The sequence below is a fragment of the Mesocricetus auratus genome, unplaced genomic scaffold, assembly GCF_017639785.1.
Source record: "Mesocricetus auratus isolate SY011 unplaced genomic scaffold, BCM_Maur_2.0 Super-Scaffold_100026, whole genome shotgun sequence".
NCBI lineage: Eukaryota > Metazoa > Chordata > Mammalia > Rodentia > Cricetidae > Mesocricetus > Mesocricetus auratus.
Window position 1 is genome coordinate 19,161,296 of NW_024429207.1, and position 18,466 is coordinate 19,179,761.

The 18,466-nt window shown below is 40.2% G+C and overlaps 1 long non-coding RNA gene across 1 annotated transcript in view; it reads left to right on the top strand.

Moving 5' to 3' along the window:
- The first annotated feature begins 205 nt into the window (after positions 1-205).
- Positions 206-18,466, top strand: part of LOC110340298 — a 32,352-nt gene continuing 14,091 nt past the window's right edge. The window contains exons 1-2 of the long non-coding RNA XR_002382080.1: positions 206-252; positions 1,020-1,120. This is a non-coding gene — a long non-coding RNA (uncharacterized LOC110340298). The remainder of the gene's footprint in view (positions 253-1,019; positions 1,121-18,466) is intronic.

Genomic DNA, 18,466 nt, shown 5'->3' on the forward strand with positions numbered 1-18,466 from the left:
CAGAATATTACTTTAACTGTGTAAAGGTGTGTTACATTTGCTTATGCTACATTTGTTTAACTATGTAAAGATGTGTTGCATCTGTTTCATCTTGCCTGCCTAAGGCACCCAATTGGTCTAACAAAGAACTGAATGGCCAATAGCTAGATAGAGAGAAAGGATAGGCGGGGCTGGGAAACAGAATAAATAGGAGGCGAACTCTTGGCTAGAGAGAAGAACAAGGGAGACTTTGCGCCAGTTCTGAGTCAAAAGGTAGGTAAATAGAAACAGGTTAATTTAAGTTAAAAGAGTTAGTCTGAATCGAGCCTAAGCTATGCTGAGCATTCACAACTAATAAAAAGTCTCCATGTCGTGATTTGGGAGCTGGTTGGTGGCCTTAAAGAAAAAGTCAAGAAGAGCCATCACAGTACATTAACTCTTTTCTTTCATTGGGCAGCAGACTTTGACAGAAAAAAGGGAGTTATTTCTCCACTGTGTATACTTAATATACGTTTTGTGAGTATATGAAGTGTTTCCTAGTCAGTCCTATATACACGATAATAGATGTCTTCTGCCAGTACCCCCCACTTTTGGAAAGCTATTTAAGAGGATGTTTGAATAAACCATACTGGTCTCTAGTATGGACCGAGAGCCCTCCTGAAATGACAAGATGTCTCTGTCTCGTTGTTAATGCTGCTGGGTAGCTAGGACTTCCCTGATCTACACTCCCCCATGCAGGGTTGGAGCCGGGGCTGTTTGGCTAGTTCTGAACACTGCCCCAAAGAAATGAGTCCAGAATAGATGGCCCCTGCAGTTTAGGACTGATATAGGCTGGACTCGGGCACATTTTAAAAGTATTTATTGCCTAGTATTTCTTTCCTTTTCTTTTTTTGAGAACTCTTTGCTCAGCTCACTAGCTTAATTTTTTTAAAGGGTTGTTTTTTTGTTTAGTCAGGTTTTCTCGTTGAGTTCTTTGTATAGTGTAGATGTAAGTTCTCTGTGAGATGTACAGCTGACAAAGATTTTCTACCTTTTTATAGGATGTCTCTTTACCCTTCCTCAAGGAGATGACAGAATATCCAAGTTTGAAGACAGGCTAGAGGAACTGCAACATTCCATAAGGACAAGATAAATTAATAAGGTGACTTTATATAATTAATAAGTGCTTCCAAGAGATTCAGGGCACTACAAAAGACCAAATCTATTTACCACTTTGCATATTTATGTTTCATTCCTCACTATCTATCTCTGTCTGCCTCCACCTTGACCCCCGGAGACAATGTTTCACTATGCTGACCATCTTGGACCTGAGCTCTTAGGGTTCAATGAGATTTCTGTCTCAGCCTCCTATAGATACTATAGTCTACAGCTATGCCACTGCACCTGCCTCAAAAAGAGAGTTCACATACTTTTTAGATAGCTGCTGATATTTATCTTTGGTGTTATCTAATAATTTGCTGCTATTGTTTGTTAAAAATTAATTGCAAATAGACTCCAAATATTATTTTTTATTCTGCATAATTCTTTTAACAGCACAAGACTTTACAACACTCTGTCTTGATCATTTAGAAAACACCGATTTACTGGTGGTACAGATCAAAATAGTGACATTTTTGTCCTAAGATAGGAGAGAGTCACATTTATTATCAACACTATTGATAACAAAAACCACGTACTGGCAAGTGTTTAAACTCATTATAGTGGATACATGTTTTGCATAATCATTTTCGTTATAAGCACCAGATTTTCCCATTAGCAACAAGCATTTCCCTCGGAGAAAAGACTTTTTTATTATTCCTTTTTTGAGAAAATATATGGAAAAATCGATCTAAACAATTATTTGTTCAGTAGTCATTTTTTGTCTGGTTTCAAAAATAGTTGTCCAGGAAGAATTAGCAAGTGGTGTGTGTGTGTGTGTGTGTGTGTGTGTGTGTGTGTGTGTGTGTGACAACTTAATAGTGGTCCATGAAGCATTAGCAAGCGGGGGGTGGTGTCACAACTCAATTGCACAATGCTTTGTCTCCAGCCACACACAGTGTGGTCCAAGAGTGCTATGTGTACTTCCAGTCTTGGCACACAGTGTGCTAAGTTGTGCTCAAGGGCTAAGAATTAAGAAGATTAAAAGTATTGCATCATCAAGGGCATTCCTATGTGATACTGGAGCTTTGTTTTCCTGAACGCTGGTGAAGAATGCAATGACAGGAAGCATTTGGTACCACGCTCTGATTCATATGTGCTGGGAAAGAACATAACGACATGGAGGAGTTTACTAGCCACTGATCTTTTTAGCCACACTGCTTTTGCACCCTCAATGTAGGTGCCGACACAGTTCTAAAGAAAAATGATGTTAGTGTTATGAAAAGTACTTTTGACCTTTGAGATCCTTGAAAAGGATCCTGCAAAGTCTGTTGGAGTTCATTTGGATTCTGGGGCCTCTGCAAGTCACATTCTGGGAACTGCTACTCTTGAGGGTAAGGATAGGTTTTCATAGCAACTGATCCTGAAACTTTCGTGTCTGTCACATTTTTTAATTACTGGCAATTGGATGACACCAGTGAAAGGATTTAGAAGTAAATCCAGAGTTTTCACAAAACCAATGTTTATTGATAAAGTTAAAGGAGATTCTGAGGCCAAATTGATTCCTTCAGGATTGTCTGTCTTGATCTTCCCTAAACTCTACTGTGTAATTGTAAGTCAGTATCATGTCAGGTGCTTAAAGGCTGGGAGCCTGGCGCCACTGACAGAAGAGTGAGATCATCTTCCAGTGGGAGGCAGAGCTTAAGCCCCAAACACACGTCTATTTAGTTTATGCTTTCAGGAAGAAAGGGCAGAAGAGGTACCTAAAGTGTGATATTGAACTATGACATCTTTCTAGAAATATGAGCTATTCCAATAAGTAGACAATCACAGTACAGTCAAGGAAAATTCTCTAAACTCTAAGAAGGCTTATGCCTAAGAGTAAACAAAGAAAATTGAATGGGTATTTAAGATATGGAGGGAGATTGGTCTCAAGAAGCTCATGGTTACTCACAATGTGAGCAGAAATCGAACTCAGAACGTAACTTAGACTGTGGTAATTTGTCACAACAATAGAAACCCTAAGAAACTATATATCCTGATTTCATCAGAATAACCCTGCATAGTGTCTTTTCTTGGCTATTATATTAATAGCTTTCCCCTCCCCTCTTAGAATTATTCTGAAGGGTGAATGATTTGGCATAATTCTCATGGCTGATCTATAGAGAAAGATGTCATAGATCTGTTGGAATGTTAATTGGCAAAATAATCATTCCCAGCCATACTATCAATTTAAAATTTTCTGTGGCAGAGGCCAGGAAGAAAATACTCTCATTTGAAGCTTCTCTTGCAGGTAGAATTGATCATGGTATGTAATTTTGGACAAAGAGAAATTTCTGTAAAGTTTACAGTTTCATTAGAACTGATTTCTCTTTTTGTTTGACTGCCTAGACTTGTAGTAGTCATTGTGGACCTCTAAAGAGTTCAAAGAGTCCTTAAAGAATGCTGCTCTCAAGATATTGAGCTAGTCATACATCAACAGTTGGTTATGTGAAAACAGATTATTTCTGTCAGGTTTCTTTTTGGCCAAAAGCTGAAATCATTCCATTTGACACAATGGAGGATTTTCTTTCCTTGTTTTACTTTTATTCAGTCAGTTGTCTTGGGTCTGGGTAATCAGTGGCTTGCATGCTAGTGCCCTCTGCCACACAAAATCACTCCTTTTCCCATTCATTGGTGGCACGTATAAATATCAAATTACAAAATGACTGAAAGACCAAGAAGAAGTTGAGTGAGAATGAGGGAACCAGAGTGAAACTACAAACTCTTCTTCTTTAGCTAGTTCTGATTTTAGAGACACAACATTTATTTTCTGAGAACTCTAAGGGCTGTGCATTTGGCAAGGGCTGTTCATTTTTCATCTTCTGTGCTGATTTCTTAAGGGAGGAGAAGATAAATCTGAGTGTCATTGGGATGCAGATGGAATTGAAGACTGCAGTTACTAATACAGTGTTTTCCACAGACCTATTGGGTTGTTCTATTTAAGGAGGAAAAGCGAGTATGCAATGATGTCTTCTTTTTCCAGGAATTAAAAAAAACATTTTAAGTATTGCAAACTAACCCCAAGTGGAACCTACTCAGACCTGACCAAAGTCAAGAATGCCATTTTCTTGAAGCTTAAATGGAAAGAAAAGTAATTTTGGGAACTAGAGGAGTATGTTTGTGTAGGGAGAGATCTTACGTACCTGTAACGCTGACCACGCCTGTTTGGGTGTGTTCACAGTTATGTAGAACATACGGGGGATAAAAAGAGCTAGGGGCAGGAGACACGTTCTCTTTGGGTTCAGGTTTCAGCCTGGATCTTTGGTTCTCGGCTTTCTTGGCTTCTCATGTAAGTGATTTCTTCCTCAATAAAATATCATAGGACATTCCTATTTTGTATGTCTTAATATTTCCACATTATGTTTGCAATATGGTTTGCCTTCCTGAGGTTCATGGTCCTAGAGTCTAGAAATGGACAATTCAAGAGGATTTGTGTATCCTTTCCTAGTTACTATCCTTAGCACTCACCAAAAACCTGAGAGGGACTCACCAATGCTTTCCCTTGAGTTTGGCCTGGTTACTCTGATGTGACTCGCCAAAATCATGGTAAGATTATACCAGACTTCATCTCCCAGGTCTAGCTTGAATTGTTGGTCTGTCATCAAGAGAGACAGGACTTATATTTAAAAAAATCAATTTATTTTGTGGCATTAGGGATAGATCCAGGGCCTTGTACATGCATGCTAGGCAGGTGCTCTTCCAGCAAATTACAACCCCAGAGACACCTTCCCATTTTAACATGAAAGCAGATGGACACAAAGACAGAACTTTAATTCCAATACATTGACGAATTCCCTGGATAAAGGTCTAGTTTTCTATGAAGTTTATTGTATAAAATGGATGTGAGGACCTGGGAGATTTTGGATCTGGTCATGGAAAAGGAAGCTCATTTAGCCCAAGGTGGTGCCTCTCAACTCATCTTCCACTGACTCTTTTTAGGAAGAGTTTTCCAAGCTGTTCACCAAAGCACATTCCTATGAGAATCTGTTTTTCTACTTGGTTAGTGGAGAATAAAGCATTTACAATTCTGGATGTTCTCCGATGTCGGTGCAATTACTCTATGCATATTGCAGATTGCTAGGCCGTGAGGGTTCAAAATGAAATTGACTTGACAATATCTAACCAAATATCAGAGGGGAGCAGGCTGATCATGCAAACAAAGCCAGATCTTGTTTTAGCAGCCGACTCAGCAGAGGCAAGGAGACAAATTACTTGAGTTTTATTTTGGGATAAAAACAAACACGCATTTTATTGAATTTTGCAGACTGAAAGTGGTGTTCCACAAACTTGTTAGTTTCTAGCCAATTTCTAGCATTAGCTGCATGTCTATAAATTCTCTAATCATTAGGGGATAATTATCTTCTGATGGCAGATGGAGTTCTGTCATCCTTGTGGTCCTCAATAAGGAATGACACAATTTCTTAATAAAAACAAATTTATTTGGTAGAATTTATAACACAGCTATGTTCTTGCTTTCTGAGGATCTGAAAATTACTCATCAGGTTTTTTTTTTGGAACCAATTTGCCTAATTGTGAGGTAGACTGACATCTCCTGGAACTCTGTTTACAGAGACAACACAAGATGAAATCTTACTTAAACTGTAGGAAGTTGTCTTCTGAGCACACCTCCTTTTCTTCTTCTACCCTGCCACATGGATTCCTGTAGGAAGTCAGGGATATATAGATATCATTAAGTTTGTTACTTAATGGCAATAAAAGTTAATGGTGAGGAAAGGGGCAAAGAGTCAGAAAAGTGGAGTGTGATCATGGGTACCCAACAGCTAATGCTGTTCCGTGGCAGAGTCCAGAAGATACAGCTTAATCGTGTAGCAATAAGGAAGATGTTGGTGGAAGGTGTGCTACAATCATAGGGAAGCTGGAAGCTCTCAACCAGCCTGATGGTTGGAAATAGAGCATGAGAGATGACCAGGGGTCTAAAATTGTTTTAGACAATGGCAAGTGAGAGACAACCAGGACCCCAGCCTGCAGAGCTATGGAGAAACTAAAATGGGTGCCATTTTTTCCTTAAGACTAGATGGACAAGCAGCTTAAGTCACACAACCAAAATAAACCAAATATGGATGGTCAGAATGCTGAGGGCAACACCTCAATAAAAGTTCCGATTCATTGTTCAATACTTGGATCTGGGCCAGGTTTCAGATTCCTCATCTATAGATTAAAGTAGAAACATGGGACCTATGGGGAAGGGCTTTACAAAACATGAAGTAATTCTTTACATCCTTAATAATCATTAGCAATCCACTGTATCCTTTTTTCAAGCAGACTATTGACATTTGCTAGAATAATGTACACCAGAGAAGGGGGAATGCTAGATGCTGATGATGGTAGGATACAGGGTCTTACTTGCATCGGTACCTGGGGATTCTACATTGTCTCTATAACTTCAATAAAAGGAGCTTTGGCTAAGAATTTCTCTACGTGAGTCTACAATGTGAACCTATATGGGTGATGTTTCCTTGGTTCTGCCAATATGTAATTGGATTTAATACTTAGTTAAACATTCATGTTAGTTTCTTGGCCTGAGAGATAAGATGTATGATGGAAGAATAAGGCAAAATGGAAATTTCTGACTCTGGTCTACCCAGAAACCTCTATCCTTGTCCAAGAGGGAAAAAAAAGTAAAACTAAGCATCGGACCCATGGGAGAAGTTTACTGTCATTCCTTAGAGTTCTTTTTTTTTTTTTTTTTTTGGTTTTACGAGACAGGGTTTCTCTGTATTGTTTTGGAGGCTGTCGGTCCGGCCCAGCCTCGAACTCACAGAGATCCGCCTGCCTCTGCCTCCCGAGTGCTGGGATTAAAGGCATGCGCCACCACGGCCCGGCTCTCCTTAGAGTTCTTAATGAATGTGAGAATGCCCCTGCTCATTGCCAGACTCCTGTTAGAACCTGTAGAATCCTGACAGAGCTGGACTGAAGTTTGTATGTGACCTGGTTCCCCGTCCTTTTGGTCATTTCCAGACCCCTGATGGAGCCTGCAGAGACTAAGTTACCCAGACTGAAGTTCGTTAGTGACTTGCTTTCCTGTCCCTCATTCACTCCCAGACTCTTGCCAGAACTCTTGGGGATTCTAACTGACTCTGTGTAATGTCAGCGATATGTGACTTGTATCCCCACCTCTTGGCTTTTGTCACATTCTTACTGACACCTACAGGGACTCTGACCCAATGTTAAGTCAGAAATTCCCATACCCATTCTTGTTTCCTGGTTCCCTATGCCCTCCCTTATCAGCAGGTTTCTTCTGGGATCCACAGGAGCCCTGACTGATCTCCAGTGAGGTTAGAGATTTACAATTTGGTTCCCTACCCATATATCCACTTCTAGATTCCTGCCAGAGCCCCTGGGGCCTCTGCCTGATTCTGTGTAAGATCCACAACCTAGACCCAGTTTTCACTTCCATTTCCAGGCTTTTGTTACAACTCACAGGAGTAACGACTGTCTTAGTGTGAAGTCAGATCTGTAATCTAGCATCCTAACCTCTTGTCCGATTCAAACTCCATAATGTGACACAAGCTTGCTTGAAATTCTCATTATGAAAACCTGATTAAATCATGTGCATTCTGTGCTATCCTGAACTAGGCTCAACTCATTGTGGGCCCAGATTTTCCTCCTTAGCTTCATTTCTCTTTGAGTCTTCTCTCACTGTGGCTATTCACTGACACAGCATCACTCCCCCACTTTAAGGTACCCATGCATGTTTTAAGATTATTTCAGACATTATTGTCAGTAGAGTAGCCTCAGTAACTCCTCGACTATGATTCGTACAGCCACGAAGAGTAACCAGGAGGCAGGAGAAATCTGAATCTTCATTGGTCGTCAGAGCAGCCCCACGAATACCTTGTGAACATGGAGAAAGTAATGGCATTGTGTCATCTGCCTCCGTCGCTTGCCACCTTGACCCTTACTTAACCTCTTCTTCTGCCACATGGACCAAAGCCAGCACCCAATAAGAGTAAACAGCCTTAAGAAAATAAAAAACTAAGTGTGGACTCAGACCACAGATGGGGAAGAGAAATACAAACAAAACATTCAGGCAGCAGCAACACTTGGAGTAGGCATAATTCTGCATTTCAAAGGTGTTTCCTCAGAAATCAATAACTGGGATGATTTTGGAGAAAACTTTCCTACTACCCTTTCCTTATTACTGCTCTCATACATATACACACAAACTCACACACACATACAACATACACAAGTATATATACACTAACACACGTGACATGCACACATACAAACACATACACACAAACACACATAAACACACACATATACAAACACATACACACAAACACACATAAACACACACATATACACAAACACACACACACATATATATACATATATAAGGACACAAACAAACACACTCACAAACTCACTAATACAACATTCATATCATAGTTTATTAATTGTTTAGGACATTCCATCATTTATCCCCCTTGGTTTTGTTAGGTTTGAGTTTTTCAGAGATATCTCTAACCAAATGAGGAATTTGGATTGAACATGACAAAATGTAGATTAAAGATGTTGCTGGTTTATTCCATTAATACATAGAGTTTGAACACATTAGAATATGGTCCTGGGCCTCTTTGAATGTGTTGTGTCTGGGGTCTGTTCTGGTTCACAGGCAGCGATCTTTGTATCTGCAAATAGAAGATAAGAGTGTTTTAGTTTTAAGCCCTAAAAACCTAAAACCCCACCTATGTCATCACTACTATAGAGTTATAAGACACAACTCTTATCATTTTATTCTTAGAATGTTCTCTTCCACTGATTTTTAGAGGCTAATCATTTCTTCATGGTAAGATGGAATTGTTTGATAATGGAATTTTCAAATACGAGTTAAATTGTTTTGTTTTAAATAAGTGAGACAGGTGTTAAGTTATACTGACCCCTTGTCCCATTCTTGTTGTGTGATTTGAGTGAAATGCCTCCCAGAAGTTCTTTTGTTTGAACACTTGGTCTCCAGTTGGTGACACTCGTCTGGAAGGTTGTAAAAAGCGGGGTGTTGCTGGAAGAGGAAGTACTGTGGCAAGTTCTGAGGTAGTATAACATAGCCTCACTTCGGCTGGGTGGTGGTGGTGCACACCTTTAATCCCAGCATTCAGGAGGCAAAGGCAGGAGGATCTCTGTGAGTTTGAGTCCAGCCTGGTCTACAGAGCTAGTTCCAGGACAGCCTCCAAAGTTACAGAGAAACCCTGTCTCGAAAAACCAAAAACCAAACCAAAACAAAACAAAAAAAATCACTTCCTGTTCATCCCCTACTTCATGGCCATGGCTATCTTGTGACCATGTTCCTTATATTTCTGCCCCATGCCATGATGGATTCTGTCTCTTCTGTGAGCCAAAGTAACCCCTCCTCCCTTTAGTTCCTTCTTGTGAGGTGTTGAGTTATAGGAACAAGATCTGACATTAACAGCTGCATTCTGGAGCATTTCCATTATGGCAGGTACTTTGCTAAATTTCTAACTGTATCATTTCCCTTTTCAGCACAACCCTGTGAACTGGGAGTGGCTACTCCATCTTACAGATGAGGAAATATTGTCTCAAGAGAGGTTAATGATATTAATCAAGGTCAAATTATAATAAGTGTCTGAACAAATCTTAAGCCTAGAGACGTCTGATGTCAGTGGCTGCACTATTTCCAATGTAAGATGTTGCATCTTACGACTCTAAGTTATAAATTTTATTACAAGTCTATGAGTCACTGCATCAATGACAAAGGTGAAAGATTCTGTAATTTGGCTCTTCTTCCTTCTGAACCGTGGCCAGTCTACATTTCTAAGCCTTGACAGCAGTTATTTACAGCTTGCTAATAAAGTTCTGGCTGAAAAACTATACAGAGAGAAAATACACATACAGTTTTCAGGTGTGACCCACACATTCTTTTCCACAAGCTCCCTGTGTGTTTTATCCATATTCCAGGGAATGACAGTACTCAGAGTAGTCTTGGAAGTCAATGCGAGCCACATGTAGATGATGGCACGGTGTCTGCCTACCTGGGTCCCGAATGATCCACATGGAATAGAATTCTGTGTTGACAGAATATTGGTGTGAGAAGTAAGCGTTGCAGAGTGAGTTTTGGAATTTATGAGCTAGAAAATTGTCCTAGTTCATTTTTGGGTGCTATTTATAAGGTATAGAGGTTTTTTCCCTCAAGCTTGTGCAGGCTAAGAAGTGTAAGAGAATGAGCCACTTGATGCTCTGTGACACGGTGGAGAGCATTACATGGTGAGATAGCATGTGTGCTTACATGGTAAGACAGAGCATTACATGGTATGACAGCATGCATACTAGCTTGGCTCATTCTTTTAAAATTAATAACTGCCGGGTGGTGGTGGCACACGCCTTTAATCCCAGCACTCGGGAGGCGGAGGCAGAGGCAGGCGGATCTCTGTGAGTTCAAGGCTGGGCTGGACCGATAGCCTCCGAAACAATACAGAGAAACCCTGTCTTGTAAAAACCAAAAAAAATTAATAATTACTTAATTTTTTGAAATGATATTATCATGACATAATTTTCCCTTCCTTTTCTTCCCTCTTCCTCTCATATGTACCTCTTTGGTCTCTCTCAAACTCATAGCCTCTTTTTTTTGACATGCACACATGTTTTAACACATATATGTATATATGTGTGTGTATGTGTATATATATTATGTACATATATATGCTTTACACATACACACACACACACATGCACACATTCCTAAACATATAAATACAGCATGCTCTGTCTGTGTAACTTTACTTGTATGCGTAGTTTCAGGGCTGACCACTTGCTGCTGGTTAACTTCTTAGGGGACTCTTCCCTGGGGCAGGCTGTTTGGCTAGCTCTCAGCATTCCTTAGTTGTTGTCTAGGGTTGAGCTTTGTGAGCTTCCGCCTTTCAGGTCAGCATGTCTATTGGTGTCATCCTTGTCCAGATCTTGTCTAGGCAGCTGTGTGATTGAGACTTCATGGATGTAGCATGTCTGACATTTCTAGGAGCCAATCTCACAGCAAACTTCCTGTTCCTCTGACTCTCACAAACTTTCTGCCTAGTAAGTCTAACTTTAAACAGATTAAAAATAGCAAGATTCTGATCATGTATTTAATTATGTAAATGCTCACTGATAAAACCATGGGTACAATCCACCTCCACCACACAGCACAAAACCTGGCATGGTGGCCTACACGTGAAATCCTACCACTTGGGAACTGGGGGTAGAAGGATCAGGAGTTCATGGTCATCCATATCTACACAGTAAATTAGAGGCTAGCTTAGGCTACATGGGGCCCCGTCTGTAGGGGGGAAATGCATCTAGCTTCTCTTATGTAGCTGGAACTACTTTGCTTTTTAAAGAACACAAAAGAAGCAAAGTTCCTTCCTAAGTTCCATTTTGTCTAATTTCTGCTATTTTTATTTGGACTGTTTCACTGCTCCTTAGCAGATAAAAAGAAAGTAAAAAGAGATTAATTTCAAAGCAGTAGACTGTTTTTAAGTTCTGAAAAATGATTGAAATTTTTGGCTAAAATTGGTCCCTAAATTATGTGGATTTATTAACCCTCTTTCCTTTCCAATAGGCCAGTGTACTTGGATAAAAATCACTTGTATAAATACTGAGTAGATTGCATCTTCTTTTCAGGGTGGAAATGTTTTCAGGTCCAGGTCTGGAGAGAAGTGTAACAGCATAGGGATCTTTAGACAAGTGTGGTTTTAAATGCAGGCCATTATTATTTGCTTATTCACGTGACAGTCCTCATAGAGTTGTTATCCAGCCACCCTTGGTAAATGGATTGTGTAATTATTCTCAAATTTCCAGCTATAGAAAATATAACTCGATACAGCAAAGGGTGCTGATACAGCAAAGGATTATTTTACTTGATTTTCCACTGAATCACAAGTGCCAAGGACTTGATCATTTTAAGACTAGTTGTCTAAATACCTCTCAGTCACAGAGCCCTTTAATAGCAGTGATTCACTTCTGAGTGTGCTGCGAAGTGTGTGTGTGTGTGTGTGTGTGTGTGTGTGTGTGTGTGTGTGTGTGTGTATGTGTGTGTGTGTGCACTTGAAAGTAGGGAAATGGAGGCAGGAAGGAAGAAGGGCAATGGGTTACTACAGCAGTGAAAACTAAGAATAGCAATGATTTCTTATACACTGAAAAAGAATTATGCTCAGACATCTACATGAACAAGGCCAACAATACCAAATTACAGAGATAACTCCATTGTGTGAATAATGAAAAAAGCACATTGTCATTATTTTTCTACAGGCAAGACAAAATAACACAGAGAAATCATTGGGCTGAAGGAGTCTCTACAGCATGGTACAAGACCTCTTTATCCAGGTCCCTGGCCAACAGAAATATACTGATGTACACTATCCATGGTTTATCCATGCCTCATCACTAGAAATGAAAGATTCTAGGAACAAAGCCTGTGAATACCTTTTTTTCCATGGAGTTGACAGGGACTACTCTAGGGTACTCAAATGGATACATTTAGTTTTTGATTTTTTTCAAAGATTTAGTTAAAAAAGAAAGATATATTTATTTCACATTTGTGTGTAGGGGTGTTTTGCCTACACGCGTGTCTATGCACCACTTGTGTGCAATGTCCATGAAGGCCAGAAGAGGGTGCTAGACACTTGTGAGCCACCACAATACTGCTGGGAGCTAAACTCAGGTCTTACAGCCAATTCTCCAGCCCTGGATATGGCTACAATTTTGTGTATTAGTGTCTACAGGTTGGGTGTTGAGGGATTTACCTAAAGAAGTCTAACATTGCTTAGATACCCAGTATTCTACACACTGTCTTCCTCAATTTGCTTCTCATGTGGGATGAGGGAATGGAGTAACGCTTGGGCTTAGCAGACCGGACTATAGAGATGAAGGGTACACATCTGAACACAATCTTTATCCAGGGTCTGAGGACATTAGAGGGAGGAACAGCAAAGAGTTAGAGGAGATAGTACAATAATAAGATGTGTCTCACTGTACACCAAGGCATATGCTCTCAAAAACACACAAAGCAAAAGTCAGTGTCATAGCAATGTGTGACAAGTTCATGGTTTGCAGACATACAGAATTAAGAAGAAACTAACAATTCAGAAATATCAGTTTAGTCAGAACAATACGCTGGTTTTCTACATGTGGGTTATGACTCCCCTCTGAGGGGTTGAACAACCCTTTCACAGGGGTCACATAGCAGATATCCTGCATATCAGATATTTATATTACAATTCAAAACAGTAGCAAAATTATAGTTATGAAGCAGTAACAAAAATAACTTTATGGTTGGGGGTCACTACCACATGAGGAACTACATTAAAGGGTGGCAGCATTAGGAAGGCTGAGAACCACTGGGAAGGTATTCTTCTATTATTTGCAAGAGAAGTTGGTTTGTGTCTCCAGAAAAAAGGCCCAAAATTAATAACATGAAAACATAGAGGTTTTGATTAAAAATGGTAAATTGGGAAATGGAAAATATGAGAGCTATCTAAATGAAAGAAATGCCTCTATGCTTGTAGTCTCCCAGTGTAGACTCCAAGAGGGGAGGGGATTTCATTGGTGAATAAGTGAATGTTCTTCCAAGAAATGGAAAATTTTGTTATCTGGTGGTAATTCACCAATGGGAGACCTCTCCTGTTGTTAGAAGCTAGTAGAACCAGAACAATGTCCTGGGTTGACTTGAATGAAAGGGAAGCTGGGCTCTTACAGCATCTCTGGCCATACTTTTCTCTAGGAAATGGTGTGTCTTGGTTGGGTCTCTAGTTATTAATAGAAAAGTTTCACTTCAGTAGTTCTCAGCTTCATTTGTTTTGCAGCACATTTTTGAGTCTTATAATTTTTGACACTCAAAAACCACTAATAATAAACAAGCCAGGAATAAATACCACACAAATATTACTAGTGAAAATAGATGCTGTACCATCCACATGTTAGACTTTCAGACTATAACTTAAAAAAAAACCCTCAGAGGCAGTACCACACCATTAGAAGGCAAAGTCCCATTATCTCCTGACTCCTGCCCAGTTCCTCTTTGACTCCAGTTTGACATAGTTCTGCTCTTCAAGGCTCTTACACTAGGCTTGGCATATCTGCTGCCTGTCTTGTCCCGTGGTTAGCCTAGTGTTACATTAAAAAAAAAGACAGCATCGAGTCAAAATATAGCAACACTGTAGCAAAATAAAGTCAAGGTTTCCAAGCATATAATGTAGCAGGGGCTGAAGTGTAGCTGTTTAAATACATGGTTCTCACCCAAACAGAAACAAACGTGGAGCTCATCAGAAGGAACAAACTTGTAGCGAGATTTTAGAGGAGTGTTATTCGCTTATGTCTCACTTATCAAAGAAGGCACCTTTGTCTGTGTTGGCCTCCTGGCGTCAGAACTAAGGGCTGTCCCATACATAACCACGGCAGAGAGGACAGAATAGGGTCTATATCCCAGGCAATTTAGCCTAGAGCTGTGGTTCTGAATAGGTGTTTGATTCTGAAGCTTTGCCCAATAGGAGGGAGAGTTTCTCTGAGAAGCTTCAAACATACTGACTGCTGACTGAGAATCCTATCTCCTCTTTGAATTCTCTACCTTATTACTGCAGAAAAAGTGTCAACTCAAATCCTGTGTGATAAAATGCAATGCACATGAATGATAGCTCCATATATACATATATATGTATATATATTTCAGAAATAATAACCACAAATATAAAACCCCTTAAATGGAATGTTTTGCCACAAACCAGTGTTGCATAGAGGAAAATGTATAGGCTCATCATCTAACATATGTGTGTGTGTGCATTAATAAGCTGAAAAGGAAGCGTTTCTTTATTTTATCATTCAAAATAGTACAATTGTTGAAATCATTGTGAAATTAAAAGTTAAAAACTTGAACTGTTGGGCCTCGAGAGATGGTTCAGTGGTTAAGAGCACTGACTGCTCTGCCTAAGAACCAGGGTTCAGTTCCCAGAACCCACATGTCAGCTCACGACCATCTGTAATTCCAGTTCCAGAGCCTCTGATGCCCTCTGCAGGTACAGCAAATGCATGGTGCACAGACATGCCATGCAAAATAAATAAATCTTTTTCTAAATATAAAACCAGGAGAGTTAAAAGCAGACAGAAAACCTTAGAATAAATGCAAGAAATGAATAAAGGTATGATCCATGGTGCAGATGGCAAAAGCATTAAAAAACAAGGAAGTAAAAAATAAATCTAAAGTCAAGGAGAAACGCCTTTACTCCACACACAGAACTACAGGCAACTAAGGAATGGTAAGAGTCAAATAGTCTTCCCCAGGGAAGAACATACCAATTGGCTATCCAATACCAGACAGCCAGAGAACATACATATAAGCAACATTATATCAACTAAACAGCCTGTACTTATTTATTTAGGAACATGTATGTATATACATACATGTATGTAACAACAGTTAATAACAGAAAAGAGGCCATGAATTTGGAAGAGAGCAAGGAGGGGTAGGTGGGCAGGTCTGGAGGGAGAAAAGTGAAGGGGGGAAATGATGTAATTGTATTAAAATCTCAAAAAAATAAAGAAAATTAAAAAAGAAAATGAAAAGTAAGATTTTAGAAAACTATGGATCTAACTTTGTTTTTAAATTTTTATTTATGGAAACACACAGAGAAGAAAAGAAATCAATTGCTAGTGTATGGTGGCCTTACAGGCTTATTTTCTTTCATCTTTCCCTATTAACAGTCATATATATGTATTATATTTACAATTCAACAGTTACTGTACAGCTTCTATATTATGAGTTCTGTGATCTGAAGCAAATATTCAATGGGTAACTAGCAAGTGGATGGCCATTTTTGTGGTGAACTGAATGAGTACTGATCTAGCAGTGTAGACCCGGCTTCACACACTGAGGAAACAGCAGTCTGCACTGTGGTCCTGTTTGGAGATAGGCCTCTGTAAACTAGAGTTAGATGAGGAACTTATCTAGGACTGTAGGAGGTTATCGTCTTCAGTATCCTGTTGCTATGGCAGTACCAGCTGACAAAGAGGCATGGTGTCAGGCAATGTGATGCAGAGTTGAAATTGCCCCTTGCCTGTTGGAGCTTAGATCTCACTTCCTTCATCTGGAACATACAACAGGAGACACACACACCATGACCTCTAAGGTCATCCCCATCCAAGAGGATGACTTTAAATTATCTTGAAATAGATTTAGTGAATGATGCCCAGGGCCCATGTCTTTAGAGCTGTGGGTCAACTGTACACTGCAGTCAGGCTTTTCTTTGGGCTGCCAGCTCATGGAGACTTATATTAATGATAAAAGCTTGGCCTTAGCTTAGCCTAGTTTCTAACTAGCTCTTATAACCTAGATCAACCCATTTCTATTATTCTGTTAATTTACTTTCTGCCCCATGGCTTTATTACCTCTTCATCTCTGTACTGCCCATCCTGCTTGATCTGCATCTCCCACTCTCTTCTTCCCAGAGTTCTCTCTGTCCAGAAGTCCCTGCTATACTTCCTGCCTACCTATTGGCCATTTAGCTTTTTCTTAAACCGATCACAGTGACACAGCTTCACACAGTAAAGGACTAGCCCACAACAGTACACCTCACCATCCAGGCATTCCCTCTACCCCTAGTTCTTCATGGCTACACCTTCAGGATGTTTGAGCTGTTCCTGGGTAGCAATCAGATTACCACTGTAGCTTGTCACAAGGAGGAATGGTTTCCTTCAGGTGATGACAATGCAGCCTCATTTTAACAAGATATCAAAGTGTGCATTTAAATCCTTCCTTTAAAAAGAGTTTATTACTGAACCACAATTCACAGATGGAATATAACGTCTCCTGATGTGATTATAAAATCGTGAAAGTTTGTAATTCAGCTGTGAGACCTGAAGAGACCTGCCAAGAATCCTCCAAGGGCCCCTATGATAGAGGGGCTAGTGAAACGAAACAGAGGTTATCGCTATTTGCTTAGTTTTGTTTCTGGTTTTACGAGAAAGAGCTCATGGTCAAGGGACGTGGGACAAACTTGATTAGCTCTGTGGATCAGACGATGCTGGACAGAGAGCTGTGGAGTACAGAAGGAAGCCAACACAAAACAAGACATCCTCAGTCTAGGGCAGAGCCTGAGGAATGGATGCTCCTAATGGCGGGGTGTAATTGTGTCCACCAGTCCCCCCTCTACCAAGTAATGGGTCTTGGCTGAATACCTGAGCCACGCCCATAGGGTGTGGCCACTTCGGAAGTTCACTGGCAAAGCAAGATGCTACTACATTATCGCAGCGTGTAGAAGCTTTGGGCAGGTCCAGACCCAACACAGCTGTTTCTGTCTCCTTATTGTTCAGGAGATGTGTTGTTTACAAGCTTCTTAGAATGTCTGGAAAACCTCAATCATGGAAGGAAAGGGATGTGGGGAGAACATGCTCCCTCTGGCTGCCTGAGATATTTTAGTCAAAATCCATCCCAGATGAGATGTTTGGTCACCACTGAGAATCAGACCTCAGAACCAGTACTTGCCTGCCGTGGGGCAGCAGAAGTAGGTATGTCTTTAGACTTGTTGGACAGAGCCGTGACTGGAGCGGGCTACTCATAGAATGGTGACGAGTCTGGAAGGACATGCTTTGCAGATCTTCATTTATAACTGAAATAATTCTTACTTCCATACGGCTCATGGGAACCCAGTTCTGTTTGTGCCCAGGTCCTCACAGTGTTCAGGTTAGCCCAATTTTTAAATTAGGGCTGAGGTAACAAACCTAACTTCTGCATAATTTCGTTATAAACACTGTGGTTTAGGGACAGCAAGATGGCTCAGAGGGTAAGGACCCTTGCCACCAAGCCTGTCAACCTAAGTTCAGTCTACACGAGGGAAGGAGAGAACCAGTTCCCACAAGTTTCCTCTGACTACCACACTTGCACAGAGGCATTCCCCCTAATACACACACACACACACAAATAAATTAATAATTATAAATAAACAATTGTAAAAAAGACTGGAGTTAAGTAACAGAACCTATATACTCCACTTTAGATTGCTTTCCTGAGAAACCATGTGTCTCTCTCAATCTCCAGATCCATCCTCACCCAGATAGGAAGTTTGCTTCCAAGATCTGTGCTGCTTTGGCAGGGCAGCCTATAAGACTTTCTTCCCTTGTTTTCTGCTCTAGCCAGTGACAGGGCATTTCTTGTCTGTCAATCTATCTTGGTATTTATGTAATGGGTTATAGTGCCCTTGGGCAAAGAAGCCTTGAAAAGCCCCATAAAGGATAATTTGCTAAAGTTGCATGGCTATTTCATTGATGGGGGAATTTATAAGGACTAAAACTGTGACAACAAAATGGTTGTTTTTACAATAATACTGTATTGCCTGGAGCATCTAAACTCAGGTTTTTTTTTCAA